The sequence below is a fragment of the Zingiber officinale genome, chromosome 1A (assembly GCF_018446385.1).
Source record: "Zingiber officinale cultivar Zhangliang chromosome 1A, Zo_v1.1, whole genome shotgun sequence".
Taxonomy (NCBI): Eukaryota; Viridiplantae; Streptophyta; class Magnoliopsida; order Zingiberales; family Zingiberaceae; genus Zingiber; species Zingiber officinale.
Window position 1 is genome coordinate 44,975,568 of NC_055987.1, and position 19,533 is coordinate 44,995,100.

General features: G+C 34.1%; 1 long non-coding RNA gene and 1 pseudogene across 1 annotated transcript; one reads left to right on the plus strand and one right to left on the minus strand.

The window, feature by feature from the left end:
- Window positions 1-5,721: 5,721 nt before the first annotated feature.
- LOC122024077 lies at window positions 5,722-8,321 on the plus strand (annotated as a pseudogene).
- A 444-nt stretch (window positions 8,322-8,765) lies between these two features.
- LOC122002808 lies at window positions 8,766-10,185 on the minus strand. The gene is made up of 2 exons (XR_006117722.1): window positions 10,062-10,185; window positions 8,766-9,125 (listed from the first exon to the last, which is right to left on the minus strand). It is a non-coding gene; the product is annotated as an uncharacterized LOC122002808 (long non-coding RNA).
- Between the last annotated feature and the right edge of the window lie 9,348 nt (window positions 10,186-19,533).

Below are 19,533 nucleotides of genomic sequence, written 5' to 3' on the forward strand. Positions count from 1 at the left end.
GTTTTTCTTTGTATGAATTCCAAACGCAAGAGGCATATGATTCTAGATTTTCGGATTAGATATTCGAAGTTGTGTTTCTTTTATTTTATTTTTTTTGATCTTGTGATTCGATTGTTCTTTTTGGTTAAACCTAATGTTTTTTTATGAAATTAAATATTGAATTTCGTTAAGAGGCTTTGTCGAGGCAGTGGTGGATTTTCCCATACCCAAGAAGGTCATGTGTCTCGCCATGTTTGACCTGGGAGCCAATTTCTGAAATTGATATTTAATTGAATTTATAACATGTGTGGATTTGGATCAATAATGTTAAGTTCCGTTTGCGATCCAAGTCTAAACCATTAAGAACAGATAAGTTAAATTTGGAATCAATAATGTTAAGTTCCGTTTGCTATTCCGAATTTAATTTCTAAAGAACACAATAGGTTGTTAGGAAAGGTTCGACACTTGTACAAAATTTTTGTACTGTGGAACCGGTACGATCTTCCTAGGACCAATCAATAATTCCGAACTCTCTAGGTCCATCAGCTGATTTTGGCTAAAATTGATTGATGGACCAAGAGCAATGGGAACTATTTGTAAAGAGGACACTACCACCTGAATTTTAAATAAGTATTAATTACTAATACTAGTCACTTAATGAATTTGGTTATATTAGATATATTTGGTGGATTCAAATTGAATATGTTAAATATATTTTTCTTATCAGGAGAAGAGTGAAAAATTCAAAAGAATCAGGGTAAATCAAGACCACATTCACATGATGAGCCGGAGAGGTTATGCTATGGTAAGTATTATATTTTAAAAAATGTTATGTAAAGTTATGTGAATATACTTAACATTATTATTTATTCCTAACTATTTTTATAAAACACAATATATTTAGCAAGTCCTGATACACCAACTACAAGATCACAAGTTTAGATTGAAGGTCACACAAAGAAAAATAGACAACCTATTAGACAAGTTATTGCTGAGAAAATAGTAATAAAGTTATCTCTTGTTATTATATCTAAAAGTTTTCATACAAATGTCACTATTAACTTAAACTTCTTTTTTCACAAAGTTTGTATCTTGTTATTTGCAAAAAGAAATAAAAGAATGTCCACCCAAATCTCTGAACACAGCTAACATTGTTAATGATGCAATTAGCCTTGTATTTGGCAAGGAATCTCGAGGAAGAGTGCGAGAAATGGGATTTAGAATTACACCATCAAAAGTTGGAATGTCTGGGCAACAAAATGAAGTCGTTAAACATCTTGAAAATATGATGTATATTCTTTAACAACAAATGCAAAAAAATGAGGAGCATGTTTTTACAATATCAAAGGCAACAAAATGAACAAGAACAAGTTAGTAATTAAACAACATGCATTTACTCTTAATTATTATGATTTTTTTATATTCATGTTAGTGTAATTATATTACGGTGATATTACTTACACAATTTGTTATAAAATTAGGTTGTTAGTATAGCATTGGTAGCGGTATTGACAATTATATTCATGGTTGTATTGATGTCAATGTTTGTAATGTTAGCCAGCAACAATTTGCAACTCATGTAACTAACTTATTGTACTTAGATATAAATACATGTGCAATCTATTGATACTCAAATTATGTGATAGTAGAGTAAATGTATGTTGTTGTAACAAGTTATGTGATAGTAGAGTAAATACATGTTGTTGTAAATGCATGTGATAGTAGATATGTTTATTATTTTTGTTTTCTTCTTGTTCTTGTAACAAGTTTGATGGGTCGTAGAATTAGGACCAGTTTGACATTGACATTAACTCTAATAATTTCAAGTTAACCAAGGTTCTGTTCATGGACCAAAATAATTAATGCATGAGGGATTAGTAGAAAAGAACTGAAAAACAAAGTGTGAAAAAGCGACAATTGAAAAGTCAGTTGCTTGAAAATATATTTGCATCTTGTGACTCGACTGTGTCTATATGTTTGTGTCATTTGAAAATTGTATTGTTTAAAGCTCTATATTATTTACATTTAATTATTACTTGGAATCAACTCTATATAACTTATATAGATTTTTTTGTTATACTGCCACAACTGAAGAATTTGAGTCATGGAGATATCATTGATAGTACTAAATGTAAGCTGCTTCATTGGAGTATTCATCGAGTTGTTACAGAAGGTCGAATTGCATCCACAGATCCAATAGCAAAAGTGCATCACGTTCCTGTTAATGGAACTTGTTGAAAAGTTTGGATTGATAGAGTGTTTATGGATAAGGTGGACATAATTCGACCAAATGATGAAATGGTTTTTTTCAAAGACACAATAGGAAGCACAATTACTTAGTTATCTAAGTTTATAGTTTTGTGTGAGTATATTGAGTTACCGATTTTATACTTTTTAGGAAAGTATTTATGTTATTAAGTGAATTTGTGCTACTGGTTTGAAATAGTTGCTACTAAGTGAATTGCTATTTTGTTAAATGTGGTGTTGAAGATTATTTGTGATATTATAAATATTTTAGTTTTATAATTGAGTGTATGTGGTATTATAATTTTTTGTGGTATTTATTTGTGTTGTAGTTGTGGATGTATATTTGTTATATTATAATTGTATAAGATATGTATATATAGTTGTATAAGAATTGTATTATAATTGATTTTTTCAAATGCAACTGCAGCGTGAGGCTGCACGCTGTAGATGCACTTTACCATAGCCCTTGGAAAGTGCATTTTCCCACAACGTGCGACTATATGCTGCGGAAAATTACATCCAGAGAGCACAGCTACACGCTACAATTAAGTGCATTCGCAGCATATGGTTGCACACTTCGTATGTAATTTCCACAGCATGTGGCCGCATGTTACAAAAGTGCTATGACTTTTAACATGTTGGAGTTGTGCATCATGCAATGCGCGCTACAGATAGTATAATTACATGCTACAGAAAATTATATTTGTTGTAGTGAATCCTCATTGGATTCTTCTGAAAGAGAAGACACTTTGATACCACCCTCCACAGGTTTTATTTTTCGACTACTCTAGTATATTATGTCCTTGGAAGCTTTCATCTCATCTTCTGAAAGAGGAAACACTTTGATACCATCCTCCACAAGTTTTATTTTTCGACTACTCCAACATATTATATCCTTAAGATTTCATCTCATCTTTTGATCGATCTTGCGCCATCTAAGGAAAGGAGTAAAAGATAGAATAGAGAAGTTAAGAGATGAAGACAAAAGGATCGCACCACATATGCTTTCATAAATAAAATGTATTGGTCTTGTCTACTCTTGATGGGATATGACTTCAAAAGAAAGTTGAGTTATTTCGTCGAGAATACAAGAAGGAAAGTAGAATTAAAAATGATGCTTTGATTCATGGGAAAACTCTTCGACAGAAGAAAAAGTAAAAGGCGTATCAATGCGCATATTAACGTCTCACAATACACATAAAGTTGAGATCATAGGATTAATGTTATAATATTTTGATTCGAAACGAAATCGTGACCAAGCATGGGAAACAAAAGACTGACAAACAACCCTAGACCAACTAACATACATTAAGTAAAAGCACAAAATATGACATCATAAGTAGGATGGAGGGTTTATGTCTCATTTGTTCGAGAGTTGTGCACTAAATCGAGCTCTTCGAAGCACTTTTTCCCTCTGGAGTGCCTCATCTAAGGCAACAACTGTTTGAGAATGTAGTTTTTTATTAAGGCTTTTGCTCTAGCGGTCATCAATTGAAGTTGAGATTCATGGTTAGGAATATTGCTCGGATCAAAACATGGATCTAAAGAATCACTAGGTTCTATAGGTGCAAAGAGGCAATAGTTAGGGAAGTAAATACAAAGTTATCATAAAGATTCACTATCTTACAAGAATTGAAAAGTTAGGAATAACCCTTAGAGGGGAGAAGGAAATCGGTGCCTCAGGAGATTTTTTAGGTGAATATTTAGAAGAATCCTCATATGGATAGGAGATGAAGGGGGTGTTGGAGAAACAAAGTTTGGACGAGACATGATTCGCATAGATCGTCTCATAGGTGGCATGGACAATTGATTGACCTTTTTTTTTGTCTTCTTTGGAATAACCTAAGCTTGTTGTTGTAAAGATTGGCAAGTCGACCGACTGGTGGATGAGGGTTGGAATCTTACTTGCTTCATCTCACGTTTGCATGAAGGGATTGTCGGATAGAGGAAAACGAAAAAGAGATTGAAAGCCCACAAATAGATATCAAGAGTAAAAGAAGCTATGCAAGTCTTTTTTTAGTAAAAGGGGTTGTGAAGGAAGCGGGAATGTTAAAGATTTTTTATTTTTGAGATTTGAAAACAAAGGATTGTGAAAGCGAGAAATGTAAGCATTGAAAAATAAATTTATTGTAAAATGCTAACAAAATCTTATTCGTGTACTAACAAGAAAAGAAAAATAAGGAAACTTCATGTTATCTTAGATATAGTAGAAACCAGCACAAATATAGCTAAAAAACATGTAAAATAACAAATAGCAGTAATAAGCATGCTTAACCAAAGCAAATACTTCATTACAAAAATAAATAGTCAATTTGTTTGACTCTATAAAACATGATGCAATAGGATTAGTTCTCCAACAAATGGAATGAATCAAGGGATCACAGGCAAAGAGTTACCTTCCCTTAGCTCATGTTCTTTCCGCCTCTCCACCCATCCTGAAGTCTACACACTCACAACAGAGCAACCCCTCCTTGAGTCATGATTCCATCAAATTAAATCATAGCCCCCACGGGTTGGATCAGCTGGTAAGTTGCCTGGTTGTTTGCTCAAATGGCCAAAGGTCGAGGGTCGCCAGTTGCACACGGGAATAATATTACTGGTCTGTTGGTCAAAAACTCTTAAGACCCCAGTCAACTTTTCAGCCCAGCAATCATCGTGATTTACTCCCTCTGAAATCCTGAGGGGCCAGACTCAGGGGGCCGCTAGGGTGGCGGTTCCACCTTTTTGCTCAAATGATTCCATCAAATCATCCAAAACTAAGTCGTGATTCCATCAAATCATTCGAAACTTGGGCATTCTTGTCTGTTAGGTTCGTAAAGTATTTGCTGTTTTTCGCACAAAGTTACATCATATTGTTGTTTATGGTCTCTAAGTCCATACAAATTTGTCGATAAGTCACGAGTAGAGGGTGAAATGAATATATGGTATTTTCCTGAACACACCAATAGAAGTCAAAAGAGGTGCAGGCAAGACAATAAAAAATAGCATTACCATAAGCAGAGGAGAAGGGGCCTCTAAAAATGGAGGAAAGACACGATCGGTCATATGTATCACAAGAATATGTAAATTAACTGAAAGATGAAACTAAGGGATAGGAAGAATGAAGTAAATCTGAAGTCTTATAGCCTTATGAATGGATAGGGATAACATTAATGATATAAGTGAAGAGTCATACCAAATTAGTAAAAAAACAAGTTAAAAAAAAATGTAAAAAACACATAATAATATCATCCGTTAATAGAAACAGAATAATATCATCCCTTTAATAGAAATATTCAAACTAACTCTTTAAAATATTGTATCTTATATTTATTTATTTGTAAACAGATTTATATTTAAATTTTCTTTTTTATGTTGTTAGATTTTTTTTTTTTCTGTTAAAACAGTTAGTTCCTTATTTTTCGATTAAAAAAACATCCTTATATATATAGACAATAATGTTTAGACGAGTGTATGCAAACTAATCTTTAGACGAGGCGGGTTCAGCTTTTTGCCATGGCCGACGATTTCGAGGGTTTGAAACGAGAACGACTACGAGGGCTGCGAGTGGATTAGAGGCGAGTTCTACTACCGCAGCAAGAAGGAGCGCCCCGGTCAGACACGCGACGACGCCATCAACGGCGCCTTCAGCACCGCGTCTAGCGATTCTGACTCCGACGGAGGAGGGCGCCGCTGGCGGCAGCGCCGGAAGGGAGACTTCATCTCCAAGGCCGACCTCTCCAAACCTGTCCAGTTTGTCTCCACCGGCACCGTCATGCCCAGCCAGGAAGTCAAACGGGATCCCCAGGAAGAAGGGGACCGATCCACTGGTGTTCCCAGTTCCGGCCACGGGTTGGGATATGGGCTAGGGTTTCAGTCCAACAGAAAGGATATGGAAGATGCTGAGGACGAGGATGGCTTCCTCTCTACGGCCGTTGGGAGGAGGATTAAAGAAGGAGCCCAGCGCCGTGAGAAGGAGAAGGAGTCTGAGAGGGGGAGATCGAAATTGGCCAAGAATTCTTCTGGGAGAAGAGATGCATCTGGCGCCAGCGAGATGGGGAAGTTTGAGGCGCACACCAAGGGAATAGGTTCGAAGCTGATGAAGAAGATGGGATTCAAGGAAGGGTCTGGATTGGGGAAGAATGAACAAGGCATAGTTGCCCCGGTAGAAGCTAAGCTCCGTCCAAAGAACATGGGCATTGGGTTCAACGGCTACAAGGAGGCTAAATTGCCTGTTTTGGACAAAGCACCAAAGGAAAAGATGGCTACTCCAGTGGCAGCAGGACCTTCAAAGGAGAAGAGGTGGTTAAAGCAGAAGCGAGGAAGAGCCGAAGCTGAGATTTTGATGGCGGATGAGCCCCTGGCTAAAAAGCAGGAACAGGGTATTGAGGCTGTTCAGAAGGTTCTTGATATGAGGGTACCACAAGTTGAGGTTTCGACGAGTCTGGATAATTTGAACATGGAGACTGAGATGAAAGAGAATGATGTGCCCACGCCCGAGCTGCTCCAATACAATGTTAGACGAATCATGGAATTTACTGAGCTTGACATACAAAAGCCGGACCCGTGGCACAGAAAGCAACTTCATGTTGCGGAGTCAATTGCATTAGTCGTAGAAAAGATAAAGGAGGACAGTTTATTCGGAGTTTTGACGCTTGATTCGCTGCTAGCCACTTTCAAAGATCTAAAAGAGATCTTCAAAGACGACTACAAGCTCTTTAATATTTCATGTATTGGTTTATCATTTGCATATCCTCTGTTTCTCCAGGTGTTTCAAGGATGGCAAGCATTGCAGAATCCATTGCTTGGCGTGAATCTTATATCTTCTTGGAAAGATTTGTTGCAAGGAGATCAGCCTTATGATATTTCAGAAAACCCTTTTTCTGATTCTTATTCCCAGCTTATCAGTGAAGTTATTCTTCCTGCTGTGAGAATATCTGTGACTAACACTTGGCAGGCTAGGGATCCTGAACCACTACTCCGGTTTCTGGAAATATGGGAGAAGTTACTGCCACCAGTTATTTTGCAGTCAATTCTAGAAAATGTGGTTATGCCTAAGCTAACGGAGGCTGTCGATTCATGGGATCCACAATGCGAGACTGTTCCAATTCATGTTTGGGTTCACCCATGGCTTCCATTGCTAGGACAGAGATTGGAGACGTTGTATCATACAATCCCTTCTAAGCTAGGTAGTGTCCTCCATGCTTGGCATGCAAGTGATGCATCAGCATATGCCATACTTTCTCCATGGAAGAATGTGTTTGATGTAGCTAGTTGGGAGCATCTGATGCTACGCTATATTGTTCCTAAGTTGAGAATTGCTCTTCAAGAATTCCAGCTGACTCCAGCTAATCAGAAGTTAGACCAGTTCAATTGGGTGATGATGTGGGCATCTGCAATCCCAATCCACCATATGGTTCACATGCTGGAGGTTGATTTTTTCAGCAAGTGGCAGCAAGTTTTATACCATTGGTTGTGCTCAGATCCTAATTTTAATGAGGTTATGCAGTGGTATATGGGCTGGAAGGGTGTCTTCCCTGCAGAATTACTTGCCAACGAGAGGATTCGAGTGCTTCTATGTTCGGGTTTGGATATGATGAATCAGGCTGTAGAAGGCATGGAAGTGGTTCCACCTGCTGCTACAGAGAATGTCAGTCGTCTGAGAGCGATAGAGAGACAGTTAGAAGCACAACAGAAGGCTCCAACTTATTTCTCAATCCATGTCATTGATGTCAATGCTGTTGGTGTTGTTCATGAATTGAGCTTCAAGGAATCCATTGAAGCTTATGCAATGGAGCAAGGCTGGTTCTTCAAACCAAAAGTTGGTAGATATTACAATGATCGCCCAGTGTATGGATTTGGTAACATAAGCATTTGCATAGATTCAGTGAAGAAATTGCTCTATGCCCGAGTCAATGGGAGTACCGAACGCTGGAGTGCTGTGACACTTACGCAGTTACAGGAGATGCACCGGAATACCTCACGACATTGAACATTGAACATTGAACATTTGTACTTTATTTTTTGTATAAATCAGCAGCCATTTTTTGGTACTTTATATCTATGGATAATAGATTTGAATTGTTTATCATTTTCGGAAGCAGAGCTTTGCTACATATTTATGCATATCTGATTATTGCATAATATGATATACGTTTTTATACGGGATATAGAGCAAGAAAGGCAGGGAGAATTTAGATTTACAGCTTAAGAACTTGAGATGGAGGTGCAAGGTGAGTGGGAGGACAGATGATGTACTCACAGAACAATGAAGAGAAAATTTATTGGCAATTAAAAGAGAATTAACTACCAAGGTGATTTCTATACGTAGTATAAAATGAGAAAACCTATGAATTCAGTAATTAGAAAGTGAAGTTAATTTAAATTTAATAAGAAAACAACCAATTTAAAAAGGTTAAAACTGATTCTCTCTTCCTGGCACGGATTCTCTCTTCCTGGTCCTGTAGTAAGTTTTCTTCCTTGGCAACAAACAAGAAGCCCAATTTAAATTTTCCGTTCAAAATTCTGCGATCGTTATTAATGGAAGAACGCACTCATAGGCGATGTGACAGTCCTGTATTATTAAGCTTTGAGGAGCAGTATGTATCATTAAGAGAGAGGCCCACCCAAAGGCGAGACGACATTGCAAGTCTCCTGAAAGTTCTCAGGCAAAAGGAGCGGCTGGCCGGCCAAGAACGCTTGCAAGGTGAGCCTTGCTGCGAGGGCCGACTGCAGATAGTAGCTCTTCTGCACCCAATTCCGCTCCCTAAGCGCATCCCCGCACCCTTCCACAACGTCCAACAGGCTGCACAGCCCCTATAAGGTAGCTGTCATCCCCGAAAGCACTTTCCCATCCACTGTGAACACGCTCCCGAATAAGCTGCTCTTTTTAGGCCGAATGTTGAATCACGATCACAAACCTTCAGAAAGGGAACGATGCGAGTAGCATTTAATGTTAGTCCACTCATAAACTGGGAAAGCATAGTGGTATGTCTCACTTTGCTTGAATACCAGATTGAATTCTACATAGCGATCATTAAAGATGTGTTTGTTTTTTTCCTTTGTTCTATAATGGGAAAATACTGGGAGAACAGAGTTTGAGCACTCTAGTGAAAAGATTGATCGCTTTGGTTAGCATTAATTTGCATGAACTTGATTAAACATACTGATGAAATTTACTTAAAATCCTTTTGGAAAGATGAGCTATGTTTAATAGTTTCCCTTTGAAAATTTATGTGGAAGATTACGTGTAGAGAAAGCATTTTTTGATCATAGCCATTGCTGCAGTCGAACATCAAAGAAAAAGTTTGTTAAGGATAAGATGCAAAGGTTGAAACTTTCTGAATTCTTTCAAGGAAAGATTAGATTATTATACATGACAAGATATAGCATATTTGATTCATATTGCAAAATGTGCAGAAATAGTCTTCTACCGAGATGTTTTCGTTGTTTAGTTCAGCATGCTGATGATTTTATCTAACAGTAATGAACGAAAAGGCAGTTCACATAAAAGGTGTTCAGGATGAAACTGAGATGAAAAATTCCTCAGTGCAAGCCATAGAGACAATCGACTTGACCTATGACAAGCCATAGATTCCTTGTTACTCATTTTTCATCTGAACATGCAATTGCTAGAGCCTATGGTGTCATGTTCGATCAATTGATCTGAAGTACGTACGAAGAAATCAATTGTCTGTTCCAAGATCAGACCTCAAGCTATAATGTAAAGCTCGCAGTTACTAAGAGCACTCTTGACTACTGGAGTTACACTACCACAGTAATGGCCTCTCGTTCAACGTCATTTACAGAAAATGATCAATAAGCTGGAGCTTGAAAGGATACTACTTGTCGCATACCTAACTGATTCCAGCTGCATAGAATGGTACAGGCCCCGCCTTGACTGATGCATCCTTGACTCCAGCTTCCCCCTTGGCGGCACCATAATTCTCCGGATGCATAATCCAGACCCTCCCGGCCGAGACCAGATATTCTCCCTGAAAGTAGCTCGGCCGTCGGACTCCTCAATGGCGCCGCACACCTGGTCCTGTACCCGGATCATGCAATCGAATCGGGCGCAGAATGGGATCCATCGGCATCGCGGAGGAAGGTCCGGGGCGCTCGTTCTCGGGGATTTCCTTCTCGATGGCGACGGAGGAAGGAGGGCGCGCTGGGGCGGCGGAAGAAAAGGGCTGAGCGAGAGAGACAGGTTCGAGGGTTTGAGGCGTTCCGGTTACCGCCTGCGGCTCCTGGTATGAGGTACCAGAGCGGTGACAGTATACTGCTGACGTGGAGGTGGAGCGGTGCTTTGTTCCGCAACGGATGAGATTACGGCCAACGAACGCAAATTAGCACAACACAAACTTTTTAAATTGTTAATTTAACTCTAATTAACATATAATTTAGTAACATGCATACATAATATAAGTTAGCACCCTTCACAATTAAAATGATATATTATAATCTTTTTAAAAATAATTTGTAAAAGAATTTTATATGCTAAGAAAATCATACAGTGATTTTTTAATATTAAAAAAAATATAAAACCGTCACATCAGTGGATCAGTCGATCCAACGAATATGAAAGGAGGTAAATACAGATACAAAGCGCATAGTCGATACATTAATCCCAGACAATAACACTCCGAGGATCGAATCTTAGATCTCTTGGTCACAAAATCATGCGCCCCTAATTATGTTACGCCTTGGGGACGGTTTTTTTAATATTTAAGCTTGTACGAGTTGTAATTAAATTATTTATTCTTTCTAAATCCAAGTTGGAATGCATATGGAATTAGACCCAAGGACGTAGCTAGGTGGAGCTTTGGGGGTGCGACCGCACCCCCTGAAATTTGAGAAAAAAAATTATACATGGAAAAAAAAATAAAAAAACTTAATTATAAATTTTAACATTCTATGGAATTTTACATAAAAAAATCCAATAAAAATTCGACCATGTTTTATTTTTTTCTCTCTATGAGTTTCTTTTTCCTCTCTCTCCTATTTTTTTATTTGTCTTCAATATCGTGTTTTATTTTTTCCTTGTGTTTTCCTCTCTGCCACTACCATTGACATTATTATCACTACACAATATTATTGGCAGCTGCTGTTGTTTGCTACGAGTATCATCATCGTCACTACATTAATTACCCATAGCAAACACCTTTTGGAATATGGTGAAATTTTTTTATTTAATCTTTTTCGTTACAAATTTAAGTGCTAAAAAAAATATGGTGTCAATTTTTCATATTTTTATTTGTTAGTCAAGTTTACTATCAATTTTATTATTATTTTTGAATGGTTGAAAAAATACTAGTCATTAAATTAAGTAATTATATGTCTAAAATATTATGCTAATAATAAAGTAGGTGAAATATGAATGTCAATATATTTTAAGAAAATATGAGATATACCTATTTCAAATAGGGCATCTCCCCCTCCACTACATCCTTCTTTTCTTCCTTTTCCATCTAAATGATTCTTTGACTTTGACTCATAGATACGGTCGATAGATCGTTATTTCAACTAAAATCAAGAGCTAAATTAAAAAAAAAAATTGAATTTAAGTTCATTTTTAATTCATTGAATTCAAAATTTATACTTTTAGAGAGTGAAAAATATTGATCTATATTAATATTTATATTTTTAAAATTGTCCCTCCTCGTCTAAAATCCTAGCTACGCCACTGATTAGACCACTTCTTTTTTATTAGTTTTATAAATTGGAAGACCATTTAACTACTCCTAAAATATAATTAACTTACAAATTGATACTTAAAGATTTATTATACATACGAATAAATTTTAAATGTAAAAGATATTATTTATATTGTACGATAATATTCAAATGAAATCGGAACAATAAATGCTTAAAAATGACAAGAAAAATTAATTAATTAATGTGATGATAACAAACGAGCTATTTTAAAATGTGTATGTGAATTTGATCGATGAATTTACTATTTAATAATAATGTCAATATCGTTAACATATATTTTATAATTTAGAATTAAAAAAGGATTTTCGTATATAAAAATAAAATCCATTTTAATTTTGCGTGCTCCATTTCCGTTACGTTGTGGGTTAGTCAGTTCAAACTCCTGTGTGTGTATAACATGGATTTGAATGTTTTAATTAATTGGCTAATTTTCAAAATGCCCCATTAATTTACTAAGCATTCAGAAATTTGTTAGAACCCCTTAACATTTTAATAAATTTTTTTAAATGAATTGAATGCGATCCGATTGACGTCGGATGATGGGTTGATTGAGATATCTGGCCAGACACTTTCTTATCGATGAAAATAATGAGTCTACAAACACTGAATCTGAGACGATGAACTCAGTCGCGTACAGAAATTTCGAATTGGCCACTATCACGTCGGTGAGTGATAAGGTCGCATTTAAATTGAGCAACGAAAAATCTGGGGTTATAATTCGCTGCCAACTTTAATAGGACAAAAATATGATGAATTCAATTAATTTTATTGATTAATTTTAGGATGATATATTCACAGAAGTCCAATATTTTTTAATTGTATATTTTATTTAAAATTTTTATAGGTAAAAATCAAATCATAAATATCTAAATAACAATCTAAATATTCCAACATTCTTTAATTGTACGTTTTATTTAAAATTTTATAGGTAAAAATTAAATCATAAATATCTAAATAACAATCTAAATATTTTACGATCGCATATAACATTTATCTAAATAACAATCTAAATATTCTACGGCCGCATATAACTTCAGGACTAATAAATAATCGATGTTCAAGCTGCTAGTGGATACACATGGAGATGAAATCCCCTCAAAAGGTCTCGCAGGGAGAAAACTTCCCTTTTCTTTTCCAACGGGCAACTTTAATAGGACTGAAAAGGATGGTTGTTAACTTCACTGTTTTATAAATTGAAAGACTAACAACTCCTGGAATATAATTAATTTACATATTGTGTCTCCAAATAATAATTGGATAGTGGGGCTACCTTAAATAATACATGAACTATAAATCACACGTAATAAATAAATATGGCAAATTACTAAACCATCTAGTTTAAGTTTTGTATTAGCATAAGTAATTTTTCAAATCGTATACTTGATATCTATTTTACCCTTTTGTTCATTGGCTATCACTCACCGAATCAATTGTGACAGTGTATCAATCGATTTAATATCTTATGTGATAAAAAAAAAATATTTGATTGCTATTAAGAGTGATCACGGATCAGATTGATTCGGTTATTAGAGTAAAAAATTATCCTACCCTATTAGATTAGATAATGCAATATCAGGACTCTAATCCAATGCTATATCCGACGATTCTTATGTATTAGATATCCGACGATTATCAGTTATTTGGATATCCAACCATATATCTAATGAAATATAAAATATAAATATAAATACAATAAAAAAATAAAATATTTTAAAATAATAATAGACATTACTGATTACACGTTGTACCAGCTAATCGACAGTAGCTGCTACAATGTGTAGTAGCTTATTGACAGTAGCTGCTACAAATAAGGGTGATCGCGAATCGGGTTAGTTTTGTTATTGGGGTAAAAAATTATCCAGCCATATTAAATAAGATAATACAATATCAGGACCCTACATCCGGTGATATATCCTGTGGAGTTTTTTTTCGATTCGGTTTGGGTCGATATGAGTGGATTGGTCGGTTTGACGGGTTTACTGCTTACTCTTAATTGCTAATTGCTACACTCTAACAAAGTATAACAATTGATTAATTTTTAAAAAAAATAATAATTAAAAAGTCTTCTATGATAAAAAAAAAAATTGGTGCTATTAATATAGTATATCAAATTATGTTTGAGAGTATGGATATAATTAAGAAAATTAGACGAACACATATGTATTATTTTGAGCTCTCTAGGTCTATCAGCTGATTTTAGTTAAAATTAATTGATGGACCTAAAAAACTCATAATGACATGGAATAAAGTGTTATAAAGTTGTCTAGTTCTTTTAATTATATTCATATCCTCAAATATTAATTCAATATACAATATACAGAGCAATGAATTTTTTAACCTGAATTAAAATTTTAGGTCGCATTCGTATTTAAAAAATTATTACTCTCAATATGACATATGAAAATGATGTTTGAGGGCATGGGTATAATCAGAAGAACTAGAAGAATATATAGGATCTGGTCTCATGTCATTCCGAGCTTTCTAAATCCATCAGTCCATTTTGGTCGAAACCAGCTGATAGACTTAGAGAGTTCAAAATGACATAAAACTAGGTTTTATGTGTTTGTCTAATTATCCTGATTATATTCATGTTCTCAAACATCAACTCGATACATCGTATTGAAAGCAACAAATTTTTAATCATAGAATGTTTTTAAGCATTTTTTTTAAAAAAAAATTATCGATTGCTATAGTGTAGCAATCAATTAAAATTATTGTTCATGGTCACAGAAACACATCGAACCGATTGCTACACTATAGCAAGCAATTAAAAAACTCGATTTATATTTAAAAAATTATTGCTCTCAAAATGGCATGTGGAAATGATGGTTGATGGTATGGATATTGTTAGAAATGCAATCAAAAGTTTCACATTGAAAATATATTGAAAAGATCATGAGTTTTTAAAATGGAAAATATCTTAATTGGTATTAAACCTTTTGGGTAGAGTACGAAAATAAATTCATGAGGGATTAATATCATACTATTGTAGAGATATGTGAATTCTTTTGGTCAATGTGACCGGATTTTGGTGGAAATTCTGAGGGGGTAAACTATAGGTAGTGAAAAGTCTAAACAGATCAAAGGTGATCGTATACTTGGTGGGAAGCCCGGAATAGATCAAGGGTAACTGGATGCTTAAGAGGATATCCAAACTATGAGAAAAATGATGGTCCTTTGTTTGAGAGAAGTATGGTTGAAAATACAATTAAAGTCTCACATTAAACTTACATGGAAAGGATCATGAGTTTATAAGATGGAAGATATCTCTATTAGTAAGAGACCTTTTAGTAAAGTCCAAAAATAAATCCACAATATCATACCATTATGGAGTTATGTGAATTCTTTTGGTCCTAACAAGTGGTATTCGAGTCATGGTCTAGATTTAGCCATGTAAATGGAATAGTGACCTTAAATGAAAGAGGTGGGGGCTCTCAAAGGAGTGAACTATAAGCAAAAAGTTCAAGCAGGTCAATGGTAACCAGATGCTTGGCGAAAATCCTGAGAGAGTGAACCCTAGGTAGGTAGAGCCCAAAAAAATCTATGAGGATTTAGGCTCAAATTGGACAATATCATATCATTATGAAAATATATGAATTCTTTTGGTCCGAATAAATGATATTAGAGTCATGGTCAAAATCGAGTCATATGGGTGGAATAGTGATCTTGAATGAAGGAGGTGAGGGCTCCCAAAGGAATGAACTCTAAACAAAAAGTTTAAGTAGGTCAAAGATGACCGGATACTTGGCAAAAATCATAGGGGAATAAACCCTAAGCGGTGAAAAGTCTAAACATGTCAAAGATGATCGAATGCTTGGCGGATATTTTAGGGAAGTGAATCCCTAGGTGGTGAAAAAGTCTTAGAGGAGAAGAGTGGCCTCAATTGATCGGATGCTTGAGGAAAGACTTGCAATAGGCCAAGGGTGACCGGATGTTTAAAGGAAGATCCAAAATAGATCAAGAGTGATCGGATACTTGAAGAAAGAGACTTAAACAATGAGAATAATGGTGATCCTTCATTTGAAGAGAGAATGATTAAGAATATAGTCAAAGTCTCACATTAGAAATATATGGAAAAAAAATCATGGGTTTATAAGATGGATAATATCTCCATTAGTATGAGAATTTTTGGGTAGACCCTAAAAATAAATCCATGAGGGTTCAAGTCGACAATATCATATCATTTATGGAAATATGTGAATTCTTTTGATCCTAATTGATATAATTATAAGAACTAGACGAGCACATAGTACTTTGTACACAACCTTATCCTGCTTTTTGCAAGAGACTGTTTCCAAAATTCGAACACATGATATTTAGTCACATGACAACAATTTTACCGTTATACCAAGGGCCAAAGCTCCCCTTCATATAAAGCTTTTAAATTATTTTTTTTAAAATAAAGATTTTTAATCAATTGATCAAGTATAGTGATCGATTAAAAATATTTTTTGGTGAAGTAAACATGTCGATTTGGCGAGCGAAAGCGAATCATCATATATATACAAAATGGATAGCAGAAACATAATTTGGATATTTTTAATTTTTAAAGTTGTATATACGATCTGAATAAAACTTAATCTAGATGGTTCAATAGTTTATCGAAAAAGTATTTAAAGATTTGTATACATCTTTTATCTATTATATATAGAAATAAATTTTAAATAAAAAATATATTATTTACAAGATATTGGAAAGGTAAATAATAAAAAATATATGAAAAAAATGACTAATTAAAAATATTTATAACACATTTTTTATAATTTAGAATTAAAAATGATGTTTTTTTTATATTTTAAAAAGATTTTTATTATATAAAAATAAAATCCATTATAATTCTGCGTGCTCCATTTCCGTTACGTTGTTGGTGAGTCAAACACTTGTGTCGTAGAAGTTGTGTGTGTACGGTGTACCATCAATTTGAATGTTTCAATTTATTGGCTATTTTTCAACATGCCCCGGTAATTTAGTAACCTCTTAGAACCATCCTTAACCATTTTCTTTAAAATCGAATAAATTCTTAGAAAATTGTTTAAAATTAAGAAAAATGTAAGAGGTGTTTTGAAAAATTTCCTAAATGGAGAACTGTGATGCACAGCCTGACTGACTAGCGCACAGTTGATGGATTCGTTCCTATAAATTTTTTTTATTAATTATTAAAATAAATTAGGAAATATTTATGATGGATAATCAAAAAATTTAATATTTTTTTTATTACGCGTCCTATTTGAAGAAATTTTTTTTTTACAAATTCATTATGATTGAAAATTAAACTATGAATGTCTAGATGATAATTTAAATATCTTATTATTATATCATAGTTCCGGAGGCATGATGCACATTTAAATGAATATCTTTGTTGAATTTGATTAGGTCAATCTAATAATATACATCATCTGGACTAAAACTCATTTATTGTGTGAAAAACAATTTTTTTCTTTTTAGTAATTCATTCATTATTCATTAACAATGTCTTCTAATTAAACTAATCAATTTTACTTATATTTTAAATCGAGATTTCTTTTAAAAAATTATATATTTATTATTAGAGTAAATTAAATGTGATTGGGATTATTTCTCTATCAGAAGTTTAGTTGTCTGAAATGTACTAAAATTGATTAGTTGAATCATTATCTTATTTATTTATTTATTATTATTATTATTAATTAATACTGAATATCCCATACAAATCTATCAATTTTGAGATGATTAATTTAGTCCTATAAAAAATTTTCATTAATTATCATCAGATAAATTGAAAAATGCTCATAATGAGTAATCCATCTAGTATTTTTATATCAATGATCTATTAAAAAACTTATTATTAATTTATCAAAATTGAGAATTGATGCTTAGATATATAAAATAATAAAAGTCCCGCAATGTACAAGGTACTTCTTTGCACATTTGATCCGTGAACTTGGCCATTTTTTTTATTATTTCGAATTCCATAAGAATAATTCAGCCCAATTTGATAATATAAAAATGATTCAATTATTTTTAAAATATACTCAATATATATTATATACTTTAATTTTTTTAAAAAAAAACTATTAGAGCATCTAAAATTAGGATTAAAATATATTAAAATGTGTATTATCAAGATGAATAATGTAATCTATGTATGACATAATTATCAGGGTGGGACAAATTACTCTCCCATTGAAAGTCTTCAGTACGTGATTTTGAGCGTTATGATATTTTATATATTTTTTTATCACATAATTGACAAATGGAGAAGGAAGAAATACAGACATATATAGTGTTTTATTTTTATTTGAATTTATTTTATTTTATTTTCTACCAAATTGCTTCAATTCTGTTCCTGATTACACATTTTTGGATGGAAGAACAGAACATTATTTTTTTTTTTTGAAAAAAAAAAACAATATCCACAAAACTTAAACCACCATGAAATTTCAATAATTGCAAATCGGTGCTCGCCTCTTCACGGGTACCGATTCGCGAGGCAGGCTTCCCAGAAGCGCCGGTTGCTCTCCTCCTCCGACGCCGGCGGCGGCAGCGGCTCGGCGGAGGCCGTCATGGTCGATGCAGGCTCCGACCCGTCGGGCGCTTTTCCTCCGACAGCCTCCACCGCCGCCCCGTACTCAGCCGCGACCCACTCCGCCTGCCACCAGCTCCTTGCCGCGCAACGCCGCCTCTCGCCGCCGCGGCCTCCACCAACACCTTCGGTCGATGACTCGGCACCGTCGCTGTCGTACGCAGCGGCGACGGAGAACGACTCGGCGTCGGACTCGGAGTCACCGGAGGCCTCCATGCTTCAAACTCGGCGTCGATCGACGTCGACGATTCTATCTCGACCGATCCGGAGAGCAGCGAAGAAGAATGGATAGAAATGCAGAACAGAGTATAATATTCATATATATATATATATATATATATATATATATATATATATATATATATATATATATATATATATATATATATATATATATTTTATATATATATATATAATATTAAATATATGATCAATAAATAAATTTCCTTCTAGAAAAAGTGAATTTTTTTTATTTGGTGTTTATATTTTAATCTCACGCATTTGTTAGATTTGACTCCTCTGAATGGGGTTATTTAATTTTATTTAAAAGATATTTCCATTTTATATTTTCATTTTGTTCCCTCTAAAAATTAAAGAATTGTTTTGGTTGAACAATTGCAATTGGATTTGACCAGAGAAACAATTAATTCACGTGAACAATTAGTTTTGTCAATGGATGACTTTTCAAGTCTTCTAGAAGACCAAAAAAAAATTTATAAAAATATTTTAATATTATAAGCGAGGAGAAACTTTACTTGATGGTTTAACTTGCTAGTAATAAATAACATTCTAAATAGAAGTTTTATTTATGCAAAATCTATATCTAAGCTAATTACATTTGAAGATTGTTTTTAGAAATGTTTGGTGTTTAAATTTACACCAAAACAAAAAAAAATATTAACTTGCTCCATCGACAGTTCATTTATAATTTTTTTATTATGTTTTTGTTAACTCACAAATATAACATTTAGAATTTTATCTTTAAAATTTAAAAATTAAATTATAGTATTAAATATAAAAAAAATCAAAATAAAAAAGATTTAAAGTGCCCA